Source organism: Entelurus aequoreus, linkage group LG09, assembly GCF_033978785.1.
Source record: "Entelurus aequoreus isolate RoL-2023_Sb linkage group LG09, RoL_Eaeq_v1.1, whole genome shotgun sequence".
NCBI classification, from domain to species: Eukaryota; Metazoa; Chordata; class Actinopteri; order Syngnathiformes; family Syngnathidae; genus Entelurus; species Entelurus aequoreus.
The window spans coordinates 66,403,445-66,428,498 of record NC_084739.1 but is presented as its reverse complement, the minus strand read 5'-3'; positions in this window follow the sequence as shown (position 1 = coordinate 66,428,498).

Genomic DNA, 25,054 nt, shown 5'->3' with positions numbered 1-25,054 from the left:
CTTTTAAGGGTCATTGATATGGTTTACTCATGACTATGGAAGGTTGTTTGGATTGTGTCATAAGTAAATGCTGTGCTACCACTTCGGAGTACTTTTAAGGGTCATTGATATGATTTACTCAAGACGATAGAAGGTTATTTGGATAATGTCATATAAGTAAATGCTGTGCTTCCATATCAAAGTACTTTTAAGGGTCATTGATATGGTTTACTCATGACTATGGAAGATGTTTGAATTGTGTCATATAAGTAAATGCTGTGCTACCACTTCAGAGTACTTTTAAGGGTCATTGATATGATTTACTCATTACTATGGAAGGTTGTTTGGATTGTGTCATATAAGTAAATGCTGTGCTAAGATATCAAAGTACTTTTAAGGGTCATTGATATGGTTTACTCATGACTATGGAAGATGTTTGGATTGTGTCATATAAGTAAATGCTGTGCTACCACTTCGGAGTACTTTTAAGGGTCATTGATTTGATTTACTCATTACTATGGAAGGTTGTTTGGATTGTGTCATATAAGTAAATACTGTGCTACCATATCAGAGCACTTTTAAGGGTCATTGATGTGGTTTACTCATGACTATGGAAGGTTGTTTGGGTTGTGTCATATAAGTAAATGCTGTGCTACCATATCAGAGCACTTTTAAGGGTCATTGATGTGGTTTACTCATGACTATGGAAGTTTGTTTGGATTGTGTTGTATAAGTAAATGCTGTGTTACCATAACAAATTACTTTTAGGGGTCATTGATATGGTTTACTCACATTATCGACAAGATGGCAGCAAATACGTAGCATTCAAAGGCCACCTGGTATTTACGATACATTTTTGCGAACTCATGATGTCTCGCAGGCCAAATTGAAGAGGCTAGTTTGGACACCCCTGGTTTAAAAGATATGTAATTGCATGTATTGTTTCTGTCTAAATGGAATGTTGGAATACATTTGGTAAGAGAAGATACAGTAGTTTCTTGACGCATATTATTTCTAGGCTTTCGCGGGCCACGTTACATGTAATGGCGGGCCAAATCCGGACCCCGGGCCTTAAGTTTGACACCTGTACATAGCAGAATGTCCGGCTGGGATACATTGTGGCTTTTTCCCGACTTGAATCCTTATTTCTTCACAGCATATCTGTGTGCAGGCTGACTTCACGGTGAACGCTACCGCAAGTCTTCATGGCTTTCTTGCAGCTGCGACTACCAGCTGCAGAGGCCTGACGGCAGCTGCTTTCTATTACCCTGCAGAAACATTACCCCCGAACAAGCATTTGTTGACTTAAGACGTGGGACCGCGCGGGATTTCATCATGTGTGCGCCTGGAGATGTGAGAGCTGTTATAGAGTCTGGAAAAGAAAAAAACGGCAGGCCACGACCCGAACACTCTCACCCGTGCGAAAGACTCTTCCTGCCTTGAACGCTTGACTCGTTTTATGCGAGAGATTAAATTTTATCACTCGTCCGTCGTCACTTCCTCGCTTAATGAATTTTATGATGAGTAGCTTCTTTTATCGCAATCAAATTAAGGAGTCAGCTTTTCGTTAGAATAACGTAGACGTGCTAGTAGGGTTGTCCCGATACCAAAATTTTGGTACCAGTACCAAAATGTATTTTGATACTTTTCGATACTTTTGTAAATAAAGGGGACCACAAAAAAATGGCATAATTGGCTTTATTTTAACAACAAATACATGTACATGAAACCTATGTTTATTATTGTAATTTAGTCCTTAAATAATATTAAATAATATTAATATTAAATAATATTAGGGTACATGAAACATATGTTTATTATTGTAATTTAGTCCTTAAATAATATTAAATAATATTAATTTTAATATTAAATAATATTAAATAATATAAGGATACATGAAACATATGTTTATTATTGCAATTTAGTCCTTAAATAATATTAAATATTATTAATATTAATATTAAATAATATTAAATAATATTAGGGTACATGAAACTTATGTTTATAATTGTAATTTAGTCCTTAAATAATATTAAATAATATTAATATTAAATAATATTAGGGTACATGAAACATATGTTTATTATTGTAATTTAGTCCTTAAATAATATTAAATAATATTAATTTTAATATTAAATAATATTAAATAATATTAGGATACATGAAACATATGTTTATTATTGCAATTTAGTCCTTAAATAATATTAAATATTAATAATATTAATATTAAATAATATTAAATAATATTAGGGTACATGAAACATATGTTTATAATTGTAATTTAGTCCTTAAATAATATTAAATAATATTAATATTAATATTAAATAATATTAGGATACATGAAACATATGTTTATTATTGCAATTTAGTCCTTAATTAAAATAGTGAACATACTAGACAACTTGTCTTTTAGTAGTAAGTAAACAAACAAAGACTCCTAATTAGTCTGCTGACGTATGCAGTAACATATTGTGTCATTTATACACCTATTATTTTGTTAACATTATGAGGGACAAACAATAACAATAAAAAGTATGTTGTTAAATAGTTACATTGTCTATCCTGGTCTTGTATTTAATGTACTGTAAATGTAAAACAAAGATGTGTGTAATTCATAGTTAAATATGGAATTAGTTAGAAATTAAAATATGTAACGGGTTGTCTCGATACCAATATTGTGGTACTGGTACAAAAATGTATTTCGGTACTTTTCTAAATAAAGGAGACCACAAAAAATGGCATTATTGGCTCTATTTTAACAAAACATGAAACATATGTTTATTATTGCAATTTAGTCCTTAAATAAAATAGTGAACATACTAGACAACTTGTCTTTTAGTAGTAAGTAAACAAACAAAGACTCCTAATTAGTCTGCTGACGTATGCAGTAACATATTGTATCATTTATACACCTATTATTTTGTACACATTATGAGGGACAAACTGTAAAAAAAATTATTATTAATCTACTTGTTCATTTACTGTTAATATCTGCTTATTTTCTGTTTCAACATGTTCTATCTACACTTCTGTTAAAATGTAATAATCACTTATTCTTCTCTTCTTTGGATACTTTAGATTAGTTTTGGTATCGATCCGATACCAAGTAGTAACAGGATCGTACATTGGTCATATTCAAAGTCCTCATGTGTCCAGGGACGTATTTCCTGGGTTTATAAACATAATGTGAATTTCAAAAAAAGGAAAAAAAGATTTGGTGACGATAAAAAATATCGATGTAATCATAGTAATGTCGACTATATACGCTATTGTACTTGGTATCATTACCAGCGGATGTCAGGTGTAGAGCCACCCATGGCATTTGTTTACCTTGTGACGCGGCTGAGCTATTGTATCCTCCTACGGTGTGTAGTGAAGCATGTTTAGCTATTCCTCGTCCTGCAGTGATAATGTTACATGTAAGAAACGTACTTTATTTGTCGCATTGGAGGCCAGGATTAGTGATTTACAAGTAGCTAAAACATTGAATGGATGTTAGCTGCTAACTCGCTGGCCATGTCTTAAAGCACCTCTTCCTGAGGGTGTTTCAGTGTTCTAACTTCACCTTTATTGTCAGTTTTTAGGCCAAAATGTGTCCACTCTCCCTTTTCTGTCTACAAACTGTGTCTGCTTGTAAGTACTCCGTGTGTGCGCGCTGCCGAACATGCTCCTTTGCTCGTAAAACCAGCAATGTCCCGACGTGACGTCATGCCCGGGAACCGGTACTTTTCAAACAGAGTATAGTACCGTTTTTGATTCATCAGTGCCGCGATACCACACTACCGTAATTTTCGGACTATAAGCCGCACCTGACTATAAGCCGCACCAGCTAAATTTAGGGGAAAATACAGATTGCTCCATATATAAGCCGCACCCGACTATAAGCCGCAGGGTTTTGATGTGTAATTACCGTAGTATATAGGGGTTCCTGCTACCACGGAGGGGATTGTCGGGACAGCGTCCCATTTATTAACAATAAATCTTTCAATCATTCAATCAAACTTTCACATCTTTGACATGGCGAACAGCATTCATGCAGAGTACAAATAATACAACGGTGCAAAGTAATACAAAGTGCTCGCCTGTACGTTATCAAAATAACCAGCCTATCGGTAAATGAAAAGTCAGTCTTTAATCATTGTGTCATCGTCTTCCTCCTGTGTACTAAAACCACCGAAATCTTCTTCGTCGGTGTCGGAGAAGAACAGGCCGTATATAAGCCGCACCGTTGTATAAGCCGCAGGGACCAGAACGAGGGGAAAAAGTAGCGGCTTATAGTCCGGAAATTACGGTAGTACCGGTATACCGTACAACCCTATATGCTAACACAGACCTGGGCAAATTAAGGCCCGGGGGCCACATGCGGCCCGTTAAGCTTTTCAATCCGGCCCGCCGGACATTCCCCCAAAATTATTTTTGATCTTTAAGATGTAAACTGTAGCTGCCATTATGATCTGCAGTGATGTTTTCACTGCAGATTTTTACAACAAAGTTCTAAAGCTTAGTGATATATTAGATGTATGTGACCCGTGCTGGCAAAATGAGTCGGAATACGCACAGGCTAATTTTGACCTACAGGCAAATAAGTGGAAAAAAATGTATCTTGGTTGAAATTGAGATTTTCACAAAAATGAGTCCATAAAGCCACAATCTAGCGATCCCAATCATCGAAATAGCAAGAAACATCTTAAATCACCTGTATTTGAAGGTTTTGTACGAGGTATGTCTTCAGAAATTAGTCCTTTGTGTTAAAATTCCTTGAGAAAATCCAGTGTTTTCAACGCTCACTCGCGGCAATAAGGGGGAATCCCCCTAGCCACATTTGGTATCATTGTGATGCCAAGTTTACCTAATTTCTAAAAATGAGCATGGAATTCCCGATGACGCCATTCTGAACCAATATAATTCGAGTTTTTAAACCTGAACCTAAACAAATCCGGCTTGTTGCTAAGCGGTCGCTGTGAGGCGTACCCTCATTGGTTCAATCACCCCGCGCGGTGCATTGTGGTATCATGGCAGCGCCCTGATGAAAAACAACACAGTAATTTGAGCGGAATATTTGGTGAAAAAAGGTGATTTTCGAACATTTAATTATTATTTTTGTGGATAAGTTAGACTGTTTTACATTCCGTAATGGATTTAGAAGGTGGAGAGGGTACACAAGTGCGCTAAATTCACTGCAGTCGGCGAATATTCTTAGTGCTGCTGGTCAGGAATATTACGGACAGCTGACCAGCTGACAAACTGACCAGTGAACAAAAAAAACGGTGACATAACAGTGTTGAAATTTTTGTACATAACCGTTTTCAATAGAGTTGAATATATATTTTTCCTTTAGACATGGGATTTGACTTTAATTGTACCAATTTTGGTGTTGCTACAAGGACTTTTAAGGTATGGTTGCTATGGAGTTTTGTTTTGGAACATTCTGTTCTGGAACCGTAAACTTTATGCTGTTTTTTCTCCAAACGGACCCTCAAACATTGGTCGACTTCAATCGGATGTAACTCGGTCATTTTCTGTCCGATTCCTACAAACCATATACCGTAATTTCCGGACTATAAGCCGCTACTTTTTCCCCTCGTTCTGGTCCCTGCGGCTTATACAAGGGTGCGGCTTATATACGGCCTGTTCTTCTCCGACACCGACCAAGAGGATTTCGGTGGTTTTAGTACGCAGGAGGAAGACGATGACACAATGATTAAAGACTGACTTTTATGGTTATTTTGATAACGTACAGGCGAGCACTTTGTATTACTTTGCAGCGTTGTATTATTTGTACTCTGCACGAATGCTGTTCGCCATGTCAAAGATGTGAAAGTTTGATTGAATGATTGAAAGATTTATTGTTAATAATTGGGACGCTTTGCGTTCCCAAACAGTCATCTCTGTCCCGACAATCCCCTCCGTGGTAGCAGGAACCCCTATATACTACACTAATTACACTATATACTACACTAATTACACTATATACTACGCTAATTACACTATATACTACACTAATTACACTATATACTACGCTAATTACACTATATACTACACTAATTACACTATATACTACACTAATTACACTATATACTACGCTAATTACACTATATACTACGCTAATTACACTATATACTACACTAATTACACTATACACTACGCTAATTACACTATATACTACGCTAATTACACTATATACTACACTAATTACACTATATACTACGCTAATTACACTATATACTACGCTAATTACACTATATACTACGCTAATTACACTATATACTACACTAATTACACTATATACTACGCTAATTACACTATATACTACGCTAATTACACTATATACTACGCTAATTACACTATATACTACGCTAATTACACTATATACTATGCTAATTACACTATATACTACGCTAATTACACTATATACTACGCTAATTACACTATATACTACGCTAATTACACATCAAAACCCTGCGGCTTATAGTCGGGTGCGGCTTATATATGGAGCAATCTGTATTTTCCCCTAAATTTAGCTGGTGCGGCTTATAGTCCGGAAATTACGGTATCATTTTGAAGGTCTTTAGATGGAGAATGTGTAAATAACAATGACTCAGTTTTTAAAATGTCCTCATTGTGACTCATTTTGCCAGCACAGGTCACATATCCGATTGTAGGTGGGGTTTGCGTTCATATTTCTTTGTGTTTATTGCATTTTTGTTGCATTGTTTCGCTTGATTGTAAAATATGTCTATAGAGAAGGGGTGTGACGTTCATATGTTGTCAATATTCAGTGTTTTATCGTTCATAGTTAATATTGTAAATCCCACATTCTTTATTTTCATGTACATTCTGGATGTCCCATTTAGTAAAAAAAAAATTAAAATTCCATTCCGTTTTTTAAGGTGGTCTGTCATAACGTTTTTCAATCAATCAATCAATGTTTATTTATATAGCCCTAAATCACAAGTGTCTCAAAGGGCTGTACAAGCCACAACGACATCCTCGGTACAGAGCCCACATACGGGCAAGGAAAAACTCACCCCAGTGGGACGTCGGTGAATGACTATGAGAAACCTTGGAGAGGACCGCATATGTGGGTAACCCCCCCCCCCCCCCCCCCCTCTAGGGGAGACCGAAAGCAACGGATGTCGAGTGGGTCTGACATAACATTGTGAAAGTCCAGTCCACAGTGGATCCAACACATCAGCGTTTTTGGGCATTCCGACATTATTGTGAGGTTTTGTATTAGTGTTCCTAAAAATCAGCTATACATTTCTCTAAATGTGGCCCCTCGAGGCAAAATAATTGCCCAGGCCTGTGCTACCATATTGCATGTGCATAGCAGGCATGGGTTGGTCAGCGCGACATGTACAACATGATTACTACAGCATGGAGGCCGTCCAAACACAGCTGAGACCGCGGCCAACTCCCTTGCTTAAATAAACAAAGCCTGGGTCTTTCCACACCATTGCAAAGTGTGTGTGTGTGTGTGTGTGTGTACCATTAGGTGCATGTGTGCTCCGGTGCAGTTCTACGCCCCCCCAAAAAAGCTCAGCAGGCACACATCCAACAGCAACAATGTAAATTGTTCCAGGTTCAAAGCCTGGCTCTGGAGCAGTCGCCCACCACCACCGCCGCCAAACCCCCGCCGCGCAAGAGCACATTTATAGCGACTCGTGTCAAAACAGTCGCATTGTTCCGTAACCAAAAATATCGACGACAACTTTTCCCAGCTCCGTCCAAACTTTTCCTGCACGATTGTAGCTTTTGGCTCCACGCCGACGCGCTCATTTCCGAAATGGGAACGCTCCTTGAAAGCTACAGTGCAAGGACTCGGCGGCTTTTGTTTTGTGTTTCTTCAAATGTGCGTTTGTATCGGTTTCGTCTGCGGGAAAAAGGCTCAAGGTGAAACAAGCTCTCCAAGATGCAGGCCAGATGTGAGGAGGCAGCTGTTACTCCAAATTACTCCAAAATATCTAACATGTTTGCCATTTCGGATCACACAAGCCCAAAGGCTGTGGATGATGTCACCAATTTAGTCTTGAGGGTTATTCATATTACATCTGAGGCACATGTGTCAAACTCAAGGCCCGGGGGCCAAATCTGGCCCGCCACATTATTACAAGCCTGGAAATAACATGCGTTAATAAAATGCTTAATCTTTTCTTGCTAAATATATTTGTTCTTTCCCTTTTGACATTAAAAATCATTTACTGCATGCAATTGCATATCTTTTTGAAATTCAATATTATCAAAATCAAAATATGATATCATCCATCCAACCGTTTTCTACCGCTTGTCCCTTATGGGGTGGCGGGGGTGCTGGAGCCTATCCCAGCTACAGTCGGGCGGAAGGCAGCGTACACCCTGGACAAGTCGCCACCTCATCACAGGGCCAACACAGATAGACAGACAACATTAACCTGTATTCCAAAAATATTTTACATTATATATATATATATATATATATATGTATATATATATATATATATATATATATATATATTTTTTTTTTTTTTTTTTTAAGACAAATCAATAAAATTGTAGGGCTGTAAAATTGACAATAGATTTTACGGTTATATTCTGTAGGTTGTTTTTTTTTACCGTAAAATCAACTTTGGTACTGTTTTTTTTTTTCCATATACAGTAAGACACTAAGACATTAAAAAACAAACAAACAACACAATAAAACAACAAGATTTCAAAAACAAAAACTGGCAGCTCTGTTGCTTGAATTTTACCGCTAAAAACAGTGGTATTGTTTCTCCATTCCGTTCCATTTATTCAATTTTTTTTATATGCTGTAAAAAATATTTTATTGTAAAATTCTGGTGACTGAGCTGCCAGTTTTTAAAGTAAAATTTAAATATTTTTTTTGCAACTTATGTAAAAAAATATATTGTGAAAGTATTTTATATATATATATATATATGAAAGTTTGTTTGGATTTTTTCATATAAGTAATTGCTGTGCTACCATATCAGAGCACTTTTAAGGGTCATTGATATCGTTTACTCATGACTATGGAATGTTGTATGGATTGTGTCACATAAGTAAATGCTGTGCTACCATATCAAAGTACTTTTAAGGGTCATATATATATATATATATATATATATATATATATATATATATATATATATATATATATATATATATATATATATATATATATATATATATATATATATATATGCATATATATATATATATATATATATATATATATATATATATATATATATATATATATATATATATATATATATACATATATATATATATATATATATATATATATATATATATATATATATATATATATATATATATATATAATATATATATATATATATATATATATATATATATATTTACATAAGTAAATGCTGTGCTACCATATCAAAGTACTTTTAAGGGTCATATATATATATATATATATATATATATATATATATATATATATATATATATATATATATATATATATATATATATATGTATATATGTATATATATATATATATATATATATATATATATATATATATATATATATATATATATATATATATATATATATATATATATACATATATATATATATATATATATATATATATATATATATATATATATATATATATATATATATATGTATATATACATATATATATATATATACTACCGTTCAAAAGTTTGGGGTCACATTGAAATGTCCTTATTTTTAAGGAAAAGCACTGTACTTTTCAATGAAGATAACTTTAAACTAGTCTTAACTTTAAAGAAATACACTCTATACATTGCTAATGTGGTAAATGACTATTCTAGTTGCAAATGTCTGGTTTTTGGTGCAATATCTACATAGGTGTATAGAGGCCCATTTCCAGCAACTATCACGCCAGTGTTCTAATGGTACAATGTGTTTGCTCATTGGCTCAGAAGGCTAATTGATGATTAGAAAACCCTTGTGCAATCATGTTCACACATCTGAAAACAGTTTAGCTCGTTACAGAAGCTACACAACTGACCTTCCTTTGAGCAGATTGAGTTTCTGGAGCATCACATTTGTGGGGTCAATTAAACGCTCAAAATGGCCAGAAAAAGAGAACTTTCATCTGAAACTCGACAGTCTATTCTTGTTCTTAGAAATGAAGGCTATTCCACAAAATTGTTTGGGTGACCCCAAACTTTTGAACGGTAGTGTATATATATACATATATATATCAATCATCAATCAATGTATTTATATAGCCCTAAATCACAAGTGTCTCAAAGGGCTGTACAAGCCACAACGACATCCTCGGTACAGAGCCCACATATATATATATATATATATATATATATATATATATATATATATATATATATATATATATATATATATATATATATATATATACACTCACACACACACATGTATATTCATATATTACTCATTGTTAAAATCGGCCCTCTGAGGACAACCATAACTGCGATGTGGCCCTCAATGAAAACCAGTTTGACACCCCTGATCTAAGGGATCAAATACAGTATTTGGACACAGCTACCAGTTTGTGTCATTTACAGTTACTTCTACAACTCAGCTGACTTCATAAATACCATTTTTCTAGGGCTCTGATATTTTTCTCAGGCAAGCATGAGTGTTACTTCTGGTAACCACAGCAACCCTGCTGATAGAGACCTGAGACAAAGCTTCTCTGTTTTGCAGCAAATGACTCATCACAGCGCTTTTACAGATTGTACTCATTAGGGTTGTACGGTATACCGGTACTAGTATAGTATCATGGTACTAATGAATCAAAAACGGTACTATACTCTGGTTGAAAAGTACCGGTTCTCCAATTATTATTATTTTCAACGGGAACGTCGTGACATCGCTGGTTTTACGAGCAGAGGAGCATGTTCGGCAGCGCACACACACAGAGTACTTACAAGCAGACACAGTGTGTAGACAGAAAAGGGAGAATGGACACATTTTGGTGTAAAAAGTAAAGATAAAGGTGAAGTTATAACACTGAAACACCCTCAGGGAGAGCTGCTTTAAGACATGGCTAGCTAGCTAGCGCCTAGCATCCATCCGCAGTCGGCAGTGTTTTAGCTACTTTTAAATCACTAATCCTGGCCTCCAAGGCGACATATAAAGAAAGTTTCTTACAAGTAGCATTATCACTGGAGGACGAGGAATAGCTAAACATGCTTCACTACACACCGTAGGAGGATACAATAGCTCACCGCTAACAACAAGCTACCGCTCCTCAATGTAAACAAATGCCATGTGTGGATCTACACCTGACATTCACTGTAATGATACCAAGTACAATAGCGTATGATTACATCAACATTTTTTATCGTCACAAAATCTGTTTTCCCTTTTTTTAAATGTATATTGTGTTTATAAACTCAGTAAATATGTCCCTGGACACGTGAGGACTTTGAATAGGACCAATGTATGATCCTGTAACTACTTGGTATCGGATCGATACCTAAATTTGTGGTATCATCCAAAACTAATTATCACATTTTAACAGAAGTGTAGATAGAACATGTTGAAACGGAAAATAATCAGACATTAACAGTAAATGAACAAGTGGATTTATAATCCATTTTTACAGATTGTCCCTCATAATGTTGACAAAATAATAGAATGATAAATGACACAATATGTTCCTAATAAGGAGTCTTTTTTTGTTTACTTACTACTAAAAGACAAGTTGTCTAGTATGTTCACTACTTTATTTAAGGACTAAATTACAATAATAAACATATGTTTAATGTACCGTAAGATTTTTTTAATAGGACCAATATATGATGCTTCTTGGTATCGGATCTATACCTAAATTTGTGGTATCATCCAAAACTAATTTTTACATTAGCTGATTAGCTGACTATCACATTTTAACAGAAGTGTAGATAGAACATGTTGAAACGGAAAATAATCAGACATTAACAGTAAATGAACAAGTGGATTTATAATCCATTTTTACAGATTGTCCCTCATAATGTTGACAAAATAATAGAATGATAAATGACACAATATGTTACTAATTAGGAGTCTTTGTTTGTTTACTTACTACTAAAAGACAAGTTGTCTAGTATGTTCACTACTTTATTTAAGGACTAAATTGCAATAATAAAGATATGTTTAATGTACCGTAAGATTTTTTGAATAGGACCAATGTATGATGCTTCTTGGTATCGGATCTATACCTATATTTGTGGTATCATCCAAAACTAATTTTACATTAGCTGATTATTACATTTTAACAGAAGTGTAGATAGAACAGGTTGAAATGGAAAATAATCAGACGTTAACAGTAAATGAACAAGTAGATTAATAATCAATTTTTACAGCTTGTCCCTCATAATTACAATGGGAGTCTGGGATTTCTGCTCCGCCGCTCCCAGTCTATGGAACGCTCTCCCTGACCACCTGAGGGCACCACAGACTGTGGATGCTTTCAAAAAAGGCTTAAAAACCCTTCTTTTTAAAAAAAACAAAAAAACCTTTTTTTTAGATAAATGCATACTAGTTTTAGCTATTTGGCTGTTCTAGTTTTTATTTATTTATTTTTTTAATCATCTTTTTATTTAAAAAATGTTTAATACACTATAGCACTTTGAGGTTGTTTACTCAATGTAAAGTGCTTTTTACAAATAAAATCTATTATTATTATTATTATAATGTTGACAAAATAATAGAATGATAAATGACACAATATGTTACTAATTAGGAGTCTTTGTTTGTTTACTTACTACTAAAAGACAAGTTGTCTAGTATGTTCACTACTTTATTTAAGGACTAAATTGCAATAATAAACATATGTTTAATGTACCGTAAGATTTTTTGAATAGGACCAATGTATGATGCTACTTGGTATTGGATCTACACCTAAATGTGTGGTATCATCCAAAACTAATTTTACATTAGCTGATTATCACATTTTAACAGAAGTGTAGATAGAACAAGTTGAAATGGAAAATAATCAGACGTTAACAGTAAATGAACAAGTAGATTAACAATACATTTTTACAGCTTGTCCCTCATAATTACAATGGGAGTCCGGGATTTCTGCTCCGCCGCTCCCAGTCTGTGGAACGCTCTCCCTGACCACCTGAGGGCACCACAGACTGTGGATGCTTTAAAAAAAGGCTTAAAAACCCTTCTTTTTAAAAAAAAAAAAAAAAAAAGAGAAAAAAAAAAGCCTTTTTTTAGATAAATGCATACTAGTTTTAGCTATTTGGCTGTTCTAGTTTTTATTTTTTTATTTTTTTTATTATCTTTTTATTTAAAAAATGTTTAATACACTATAGCACTTTGAGGTTGTTTACTCAATGTAAAGTGCTTTTTACAAATAAAATCTATTATTATTATAATTATAATGTTGACAAAATAATAGAATGATAAATGACACAATATGTTACTAATTAGGAGTCTTTGTTTGTTTACTTACTACTAAAAGACAAGTTGTCTAGTATGTTCATGACTTTATTTAAGGACTAAATTGCAATAATAAACATATGTTTCATGTACCCTAAGACTTTTTGTTCAAATAAAGCCCATAATGCCATTTTTTGTGGTCCCCTTTATTTAGAAAAGTATCAAAAAGTATTGGCCAAAAGCAGGACTGCTCACTTATTTTGATGCAAAAGACACGCATGCTGAACTAAATGTTGCAAACCAAATGTTTTGAGATGATCAAATCTGCCAAAAACATGGTAAGTACTTCAAACTGAATCCTTGAAAGCATTGCTTGGAAGTCTGTTATGACAACACCGCATGATAATCCTTGCCTTGACGGTAAACATGACCTAAGTCTTCAGTGCAAAACCTCATTTACTGCACCAATCAATCGCCTTTCTCCAGGGAGTTACCCCGTCTCCCGCCTGATGACTTTACCCTGGATAAGCAGCGTAGATAATGGCCGGACGATTAAACGGGCGTATAACGTACAGCTTGTCTTTATCCAGAGGTAGCAGCGGTTGTTGTGACAAGGCCAAAGGGTGCGCTTTGGTCTTAACGGATGCCGATATCTCATATGACAAAGCGCGGTCTGTTAATGGCGCCTGACATTCGGTCAATGCCTCCAAGACAGAACGGCCTCCCTGCAAACTTCTAATAGCGAGAATGTGCAGGCTCCTGGGGTGGGAGGATGTTCTACATGGGTGCATGTGTGGGTGTGTGACATTCAAACACGTATGTGGTTTCTGTGGATGTCTGCCAGAACTGGGAGTCAAACTACCCGAGGTTTTGAGGGGGTCACGTCGCTCTGGAGAGAGCAAGTTCTGCTTTTCATTACATCCAGCCATATGTCATTGTATCTTTCTCCGCCCTCTTTCCTGGAATTGTCAGTCAGTGACACAATCCTTCCATCTCTCACTCCCCCCCCAAAGATCTCTGCCTTTGTGCGATATTTGTGTCATTAATTCTGGCAGGGACAGCGGGGCCGGGAGAGTTCTCGGAGTCGCAGTCACTTGCTTGTGCTGCTTTGGAATATTAAAAAGGAAAACTGTCAAGAGAGGCTGACCGACAATATATAGTATATAAGTTATCACACAACTTGTTTCCCCACGAGTTCAGGTCGCCCTACGAGAAAACCAAAAGCTGTCTTTGATCTTATCAAGCAAAAGGTCTGGCGGTGGGACGCAACGTGGAGGTGTCGGTTTCTTTGATCTATTGGACAGCCACAGGAAGACCTTATCATCAAAGCAGAGAGGGGGCAAATCTGACATGGCTCCAAGAACCTTTTTGTTTTAACCGTTTATGACCCAGCGCCGCAGCAGTTTATGACCCCCTCCCCTTAGAAGCAGCTGCAGCCATATAATCAGAAGCAAAATCAAGCAAAAGGCCTACCGCTTGTAAACCTCCACTGTGTGCGATGGGATGCGACGTGGAGGTGTCGGTTTCTTTGATCTATTGGACAGCCACAGGAAGACCTTATCACGACCCGAGATCTACAAAGCAGAGAGGGGGCAAACCTGACACGGCTCCAAGCACCTTTTTGTTTGAACTGTTTATGACCACCTCCCCTTAGAAGCAGCTGCAGCCATGTAATCAGAAAATGCCCAAATAAATGAGGAGGCGTGTGGAACCCTTTCCTCAGAGCGTGGGGCGACATTGTACAAGGGTGCAAGTGCACGCGCTCTCCTCATGAGCTAAATTTAATCCTGTCTCTGTTTGATTCCTTGCTTCTTGTCTTATTTAATAGATAGTTCGGTGTTTGAACCTGACACTTTGCACCAAACAGGACGTCACCTTGTGCACGTTTGAATCCTTTGCAACTTAATAATAAGGAATGAATACAACAATTTTGTGTCGACAAAAGCGGAACACCACGTTTGTTGAGGTCGACCTAAGATGAGATAGTTCCAGAATAATAAGACGGTGGACTGGGACTGGATTACAAAGCAGAGAGGGGGCAAACCTGACACGGCTCCAAGCACCTTTTTGTTTGAACTGTTTATGACCACCTCCCCTTAGAAGCAGCTGCAGCCATGTAATCAGAAAATGCCCAAATAAATGAGGCGTGTGGAACCCTTTCCTCAGAGCGTGGGGCGACATTGTACAAGGGTGCAAGTGCACGCGCTCTCCTCATGAGCTAAATTTAATCCTGTCTCTGTTTGATTCCTTGCTTCTTGTCTTATTTAATAGATAGTTCGGTGTTTGAACCTGACACTTTGCACTAAACAGGACGTCACCTTGTGCACGTTTGAATCCTTTGCAACTTAATAATAAGGAATGAATACAACAATTTTGTGTCGACAAAAGCGGAACACCACGTTTGTTGAGGTCGACCTAAGATGAGATAGTTCCAGAATAATAAGACGGTGGACTGGGACTGGATTACAAAGCAGAGAGGGGGCAAACCTGACACGGCTCCAAGCACCTTTTTGTTTGAACTGTTTATGACCACCTCCCCTTAGAAGCAGCTGCAGCCATGTAATCAGAAAATGCCCAAATAAATGAGGAGGCGTGTGGAACCCTTTCCTCAGAGCGTGGGGCGACATTGTACAAGGGTGCAAGTGCACGCGCTCTCCTCATGAGCTAAATTTAATCCTGTCTCTGTTTGATTCCTTGCTTCTTGTCTTATTTAATAGATAGTTCGGTGTTTGAACCTGACACTTTCCACTAAACAGGACGTCACCTTGTGCACGTTTGAATCCCTTGCAACTTAATAATAAGGAATGAATGCAACAATTTTGTGTCGACAAAAGCGGAACACCACGTTTGTTGAGGTCGACCTAAGATGAGATAGTTCCAGAATAATAAAACGGTGGACTGGGACTGGATTACAAAGCAGAGAGGGGGCAAACCTGACACTGCTCCAAGCACATTTTTGTTTGAACTGTTTATGACCCCTCCCCTTAGAAGCAGCTGCAGCTCTGTAATCAGTAAAATGCCCAAATAAATAAGGAGGTGTGTGGAACCCTTTCCTCAGAGCGTGGGGCAACATTATACAAGGGTGCAAGTGCACGCGCTCTCCTCATGAGCTAAATTGAATCCTGTCTCTGTTTTGATTCCTTGCTTCTTGTCTCGTTTAATGGATAGTTCGGTGTTTGAGCCTCCTAGTGTGTGAATGTTGTCTGTCTATCTGTGTTGGCCCTGCGATGAGGTGGCGACTTTTCCAGTTTGCACCCCGCCTACCGCCCGATTGTAGCTGAAATAGGCTCCAGCGCCCCCGCGACCCCGAAGGGAATAAGCGGTAGAAAATGGATGGATGGAAGTTATCACACAACTTGTTTCCCCATGAGTTCAGGTCGCCCTACGAGAAGACCAAAAGCTGTCTTTGATCTTATCAAGCAAAAGGCCTACCGCTTGTAAACCTCCACTGTGTGCGATGGGATGCGACGTGGAGGTGTCGGTTTCTTTGATCTATTGGACAGCCACGGGAAGACCTTATCACGACCCGAGATCTACAAAGTAGAGAGGGGGCAAACCTGACACGGCTCCAAGAACCTTTTTGTTTGAACTGTTTATGACCCAGCGCCGCAGAAGTTTATGACCCCCTCCCCTTAGAAGCAGCTGCAGCTTTGTAATCAGAAAACGCCCAAATAAATGAGGAGGCGTGTGGAACCCTTTCCTCAGAGCGTGGGGCGACATTGTACGGGGGTGCAAGTGCACACGCTCTCCTCATAAACTAATTTTAATCCTGTCTCTGTTTTGATTCCTTGCTTCTTGTCTCGTTTAATAGATAGTTCGGTGTTTGAGCCTGACAGAAAGATCTCGGAGTCGCAGTCACTTGCTCGTGCTGCTTTTGTAATATTAAAAAGAAAAACTCTCAAGAGAAGCTGACCGACAATATATAGTATATAAGTTATCACACAACTTCTTTTCCCATGAGTTCAGGTCGCCCTACGAGAAGACCAAAAGCTGTCTTTGATCTTATCAAGCAAAAAGCCTACCACTTGTAAACCTCCACTGTGTGCGATGGGATGCGACGTGGAGGTGTCGGTTTCTTTGTTCTATTGGACAGCCACGGGAAGACCTTATCATGACCCGAGATCTACAAAGCAGAGAGGGGGCAAACCTGACACGGCTCCAAGCACCTTTTGGTTTGAACTGTTTATGACCCAGCGCCGCAGAAGTTTATGACCCCCTCCCCTTAGAAGCAGCTGCAGCTTTGTAATCAGAAAACGCCCAAATAAATGAGGAGGCGTGTGGAACCCTTTCCTCAGAGCGTGGGGCGACATTGTACGAGGGTGCAAGTGCACACGCTCTCCTCATGAGCTAAATTGAATCCTGTCTCTGTTTTGATTCCTTGCTTCTTGTCTCGTTTAATATATAGTTCGGTGTTTGAACCTGACAGAAAGTTCTCGGAGTCGCAGTCACTTGCTTGTGCTGCTTTTGTAATATTAAAAAGAAAAACTCTCAAGAGAGGCTGACCGACAAAGCGGAAAATACCTGAAAAGTGCCTGGAAAGAGAAGAACGAGGCCTGCACATTAATTCTGTACAGCTTCCACTTTAATCTTTGTCTAATTTACATAGGTGGAGAGTTTAATTTATGCGCTGGGGTTTTGCAAAACAACTTGGCTTGGAATATTGAACTTTTGCGCGATAAGAGCCTCAAGAATGCAAAACGTGCAAATAAAAAATGGTGTTCCGTTTACTGATCACACCGACATTAAATAAATGCAAATTGATGCTGCGTCCCTGAAATAAATTATTCATTCATTTGTGTTCTCCTGTATATTGGTTTCAATTAATGTAACACTGAAGGCTACACTAAAAGTCCAAATAGTCAAATTAGTATGTCAACAAGGGAGGAAACCGACTAATAAGGACTTCTCTATTGATTTGTGGAGCAAAAAAAGGGAGAAGGAAGATGCGAATTGATAATGTACAAAACCCAAAACCAGTGAAGTTGGCACGTTGTGTAAATGATAAATAAAAATAGAATACAATGATTAGCAAATCCTTTTCGACTTATATTCACTTGAATAGACTGCAAAGACAACATATTTAATGTTCGAACAGAGAAACTACATTTTTTTCTTGCAAATAATCATGAACTTAGAATTTAATGGCAGCAACACATTGCAAAAAAGTTGTCACAGGGGCATTTTTACCAGTGTGTTACATGGCCTTTCCTTTTAACAACACTCAGTAAAGGTTTGGGAACTGAGGAGACACATTTTTGAAGTGGAATTCTTTCCCATTCTTGCTTGATGTACAGCTTAAGTTGTTCAACAATCCGGGGTCTCCGTTGTGCTATTTTAGGCTTCATAATGTGCCACACATTTTCAATGGACTACAGGCAGGCCAGTCTAGTACCCGCACTCTTTTACTATGAAGCCACGCTATGGCTTGGCATGGTGTTGCTGAAATGAGCAGGGGCGTCAATGATAACGTTGCTTGGATGGCAACATATGTTGCTCCAAAACCTGTATGTACATTTCAGCATTAATGGTGCCTTCACAGATGTGAAAGTTAACCATAATACACCCCCATACTATCACACATGCTGGCTTTTGAACTTTGCGCCTGTAACAATCCAGATGATTCTTTTCCTCTTTGGTCCGGAGGACACGACGTCCACAGTTTCCAAAAACAATTTGAAATGGGGACTCGTCAGACCACAGAACACTTTTCCACTTTGCATCAGTCCATCTTAGAAGAGCTCGGGCCCAGCAAAGCTGGCGGCGTTTCTGGGTGTTGTTGATAAATGGCTTTTGCTTTGCAGAGTAGAGTTTTAACTTGCACTCACAGATGTAGCGACCAACTGTAGTTACTGACAGTGGTTTTCTGAAGTTTTCCTGAGCCCCTGTGGTGATATCCTTTACACACTGATGTCGCTTTTTGATGCAGTGCATACCATCCGTAATATCAACGCTTATGTGCAGTGATTTCTCCAGATTCTCTGAACCCTTTGATGATATTACAGAGCGTAGATGGTGATATCCCTAAATTCCTTGCAACAGCTCGTTGAGAAATGTTGTTCTTAAACTGTTCGACAATTTGCTCACACATTTGTTGACAAAGTGGTGACCCTCGCCCCATCCTTGTTTGTGAATGACTGAACATTTCATGGAAGCTGCTTTTATACCCAATCATGGCACCCACCTGTTCCCAATTAGCCTGTTCACCTGTGGGATGTTCCAAATAAGTATTTGATGAGCATTCCTCAACTTTCTCAGTTTTTTTTGCCACTTGTGCCATCTTTTTTGAAACATATTGCAGGCATCAAATTCCAAATGAGCTAATATTTGCAAAAAATAACAAAGTTTTCCAGTTCGAACATTAAATATCTTGTCTTTGAATATAAGTTGAAAAGGATTTGTAAATCATTGTATTCTGTTTTTATTTACCATTTACACAACGTGACAACTTCACTGCTTTTGGCTTTTGTAGCAAAAAAATACAAAAAACAAGCTTGCTGTTGAAAGCTAGCTATTTATTTGTTTTCTAAAAAGCAAAGTCTATAAAGGGACTGGTGCAAGCAATTCCAGAGTCTGGGGGCTACAGCCTGGAATGCCAGGTCTCCCCGGGTTTCAAAACAGGTTTTTGGGATCTTTAGAGACCCTGGCCTGAAGACAGAAGACTGTGCCCTGAAGTGTAGGGGCGCAACGCAACAAATCAGCAGTTTACTGAGGGCCCCATGGTGCAACGTACGGAAAGTCAGGACTAAAATCTTGAACTCATTGCAAAATTTTCTGAACTTATGCAGATCCCAAATACAGATCAGCAGGCACCAGAAAGTAAAAAAAGTTGGTTTTGCATAATTTGCAAAACAAAACGCCAGATAATGTCTTACCTTATACACACACCATAATAATACTTGTATATTGAAGCTCAGTGTAATCCATCAAGCGGTGTGGCTTCATAGCTTACCAAAGTCCTACTAAAACATTTTGATAGATTTTTGAGCGCCGTGGGTAATGTTCTATATTTTCAATGGAATATACACATTTTGTTGTTGTGTACTTGAGTCATATTGCAGTCTACACTTATGTCTTATGTGTGACTGCCATCATATTGCAGTCTACACGTATCTCTTATGTGTGATTGCCATCTACTGGTCACACTTATCATTTCAGCGAGAGATGTTTGCACAATGCCTGTGTTTTTAAAAGGTTTAAATCTTTATTGTTTTACAGTTCTCTTTTATGTATTTTAAAATGTATATATTAACTTATTACTTTTTGAAAACTGCTCTGTGACATGTGCTGTTGACCTCTTGGCCAGGTCCCCCTTGTGAAAGAGATCTTGATCTCAATGGGTTTCTTATCTGGTTAAAGGCCTACTGAAACCCACTACTACCGACCACGCAGTCTGATAGTTTATATATCAATGAGGAAATCTTAACATTGCAACACATGCCAATACGGCCGGGTTAACTTATTAAGTGCAATTTTAAATTTCCCGGTAAATATCCGGCTGAAAACGTCTCGGTATGATGACGTTTGCGCGTGACGTCACGGATTGTAGCAGACATTTTGGAACAGCACAGTGGCCAGCTTAAGTCGTCTGTTTTCATCGCAAAATTCCACAGTATTCTGGACATCTGTGTTGGTGAATCTTTTGCCATTTGTTTAATGGACAATGAAGACAGCAAAGAAGAAAGTTGTAGGTGGGATCGGTGTATTAGCGGCTGGCTGCAGCAACACAACCAGGAGGACTTTGAGTTGGATAGTAGACGCGCTATCCGACGCTAGCCGCCGACCGCACCAATGATCGTGGTGAAGTCCTCCGTCGCGCCGTCGAGCACGGGTGGTGATGAGCAGATGAGGGCTGGCGTAGGTGGAGAGCTAATGTTTTTAGCATAGCTCTGTCGAGGTCCCGTAACTCAGTTAGCTTCAATGGCATCGTTAGCAACAGCATTGCTAGGCTTCGCCAGGCGGGACAGCATTAACCGTGTGGTTACAGGTCCAGGGTTTGGTTCGGTGTCTCCTGATAGTAGAAGTAATAATAGTATTGTTGATCTTCTGTCTATCCTTCCAGTCAGGGTCTTATTTCTTCTGTTTCTATCTGCAGTTAAGCACGATGCTATCACGTTAGCTTCGTAGCTAAAGTGTTTCGCCTAGGTATTGTCGTGGATATAAAAGTCACTGTGAATGTCCATTTCGCGTTCTCGACTCTCATTTTCAAGAGGATATAGTATCCGAGGTGGTTTAAAATACAAATCCGTGATCCACACTAGAAAAAGGAGAGAGTGTGGAATCCAATGAGCCCTTGTACCTAAGTTACGGTCAGAGCAAAAAAATATACATCCTGGCGTCCTGCACTGCACTCTAATCCTTCACTCTCACTTTCCTCATCCACGAATATTTCATCCTCGTTCAAATTAATGGGGTAATCGTCGCCAGTGTTGGGTTAGTTACTGAAAACCAGTAACTAGTTACAATTACTAGTTACTTAATTTCAAAAGTAACTCAGTTACTAACTCAGTTACTTACATCAAAAAGTAATGCGTTACTGTGAAAAGTAACTATTTAGTTACTTCTTTTTTTCTTCTTTTTGTTTAAAGCTCCCATTAATGCCCTTTTAGCCTTCATTTCAGTACTGTTATTGCACAGGAGAATAATACAATCTGTTGATCAACTTGACATGCATTTTTATTTTCATTTTAGCATAATTAATGAAAAACAGTGCAACATAAAAAGGCATTTCTCCTTTCTTTAAACTTGGACCAATGACCATTAATAAAAAACAAGTTAAAGTGCAACATAAGAAGGCACATCATCTTCCTTGAAACATAGATAGTGAAATAAAGCCTGACATCTGGAGTGATGCTGCTGTCTTCCACACTTAGAGCCATGGATTGTAGAATCCTTGTTTTCAGTGGCAGGATCATTCACACAGATGGTGAAGTTTCAGTGCTCAGTAGAGATGTAACACTTTTGAGGGGTTTAAGCACCTGGAGGACCTCATCTGCCACTCTCACATCATCATCAGACAGGTTGATGATGTCTTTGACATTTTTCTTCAGGGTGTTGTGGGTCAATGCAGTGTATATAGCTGCCTGCTGCTGCAACATATCATAAGTGGAGTTCCACTTCGTTGGGACATCATGTATGAGCTTTATGAGTAGGCAGCTTTAGCATTTCTTGCTTTGTCTTAAGCACATGAGCAGCTGTTGTGCTAGGAAACCTCCTTCCTGATCCATCCTATTGACTGAGATTCCCTTCTGTGATGCCAAATTCACTACATATGCAAAGCACCTACCTGTGGTCCCAGTCCTGCCTTATTCACTGCAATTATTTGATTTTTGGCATTATCACTTGTGACTGGGATATCTTTATCTTCCATTCCTCCACTGCTTGTGTCAGTACCTGCGCAAGGTGACTCTCGTAGAGGGGGCGTGTCTTCTCATCTGCCAGTCTGCTGTGATAAAGTGAGCGCTTATCGTCACATAGTTTCCCTGGACGTGCACCAGTCTGTCGTGAGCGCAACAGATGATGCTCGGGATAGTTCATCCACAACTTTTTTCTTCTCCTGCTCATAAAGATCTGGCACAATTTTATCGCTGAAGTGGGTGCGCGACGGGATGTCGCAACGTGGCTCAAGCACGTTCAGCATGTGTTTAAAACCCTCGTTTTGCACAACGGAGTCTGAACCTATAAACACACCGATTAAATGGCGCGGGGCGTTCAAGCTCCTCCGTTACTCCGCTCGCCATGACCACGCTGTGTGTGGACTGAACGTGCATGCGAACAACCTTTTTGTTTTGTTTTATATATCAAACCGCGGATCACGTGTGTGCCTCCCCTTCCCACACCCACACCCAGACACACACACGCCTCTTTTCTTCTCTCTGGCTTGTGACAGAGGAAGATTTAGAAGAACGACACCGCAGCGCATCTGTTTCTAACCGATACTACATAGAAAATAACGTAAAATAACGCAGTAACGCATGTAGTAACGGTAACTGAGTTACTGAATATAAAAAAATAACGCGTTAGATTACTAGTTACCGCCGAAACTAACGGCGTAACACTAACGCGTTAACGCGTTCGTCCCAACACTGATCGTCGCTTTCTCGGTCTGAATCGCTCTCGCTGCTGGTGGGAATGATTGTAAACAATGTGCAGATGTGAGGCGCTCCACAACCTGTGACGTCACGCTACTTCCGGTACAGGCAAGGCTTTTTTTATCAGCGACCAAAAGTTGCGAACTTTATCGTCGATGTTCTCTACTAAATCCTTTCAGCAAAAATATGGCAATATCGCGAAATGATCAAGTATGACACATAGAATGGACCCGCTATCCCCGTTTAAATAATACAATTTCATTTCAGTAGGCCTTTAAAGGCCTACTGAAACCCACTACTACCGACCACGCAGTCTGATAGTTTATATATCAATGATGAAATCTTAACATTATAACACATGCCAATACGGCCGGGTTAACTTATAAAGTGACATTTTAAATTTGCCGCTAAACTTCCGGTTCGAAACGCCTCTGAGGATGACGTATGCGCGTGACGTAGACCGGCGAACACGGGTATGCCTTCCACATTGAAGCCAATACGAAAAAGCTCTGTTTTCATTTCATAATTCCACAGTATTCTGGACATCTGTGTTCGTGAATCTGTTTCAATCATGTTCATTGCATTATGAAGAAGGAAGCTGAGCAAGCAAAGAAGAAAGTTGTCTGTGCGAAATGGACGTATTTTTCGAACGTAGTCAGCCACAACAGTACACAGCCGGCGCTTCTTTGTTTACATTCCCGAAAGATGCAGTCAAGATGGAAGAACTCGGATAACAGAGACTCTAACCAGGAGGACATTTGACTTGGATACACAGACGCCTGTAGAGAACTGGGACAACACAGACTCTTACCAGGATTACTTTGATTTGGATGACAAAGACGCAGACGTGCTACTGTGAGTATGCAGCTTTGGCTTTTTTTTGCGTATGTACGTAACTTTTTTAAAATATATAAGCTTTATGAACCTTGGGTTAGGTGAACGGTCTTTTGGGCTGAGTGATTGTGTGTGTTGATCATGTGTTTGAATTGTATTGGCGTGTTCTATGGAGCTAGGAGCTAGCAGAGGAGCTAGGAGCTAGCATAATACGTACCGTACCGTACGTGCGCGTCACGTACGTAACTTTTTAAAAATATATAAGCTTTATGAACCTTGGGTTAGGTGAACGGTCTTTTGGGCTGAGTGATTGTGTGTGTTGATCAGGTGTTTGAATTGTATTGGCGTGTTCTATGGAGCTAGGAGCTAGCAGAGGAGCTAGGAGCTAGCATAACAAACACGCAGGTGTTTTTATGCAGGATTAATTTGTGGCATATTAAATATAAGCCTGGTTGTGTTGTGGCTAATAGAGTATATATATGTCTTGTGTTTATTTACTGTTGTAGTCATTCCCAGCTGAATATCAGGTCACCCCCGGCTCTCACAGCATCTTCCCTATCTGAATAGCTTCAACTCCCCACTAGTCCTTCACTTGCACTTTACTCATCCACAAATCTTTCATCCTCGCTCAAATTAATGGGGAAATTGTCGCTTTCTCGGTCCGAATCTCTCTCACTTCATGCGGCCATCATTGTAAACAATAGGAAACTTTGCGTATATGTTCAACTGACTACGTCACGCTACTTCCGGTAGGTGCAAGGCTTTTTTTTATCAGATACCAAAAG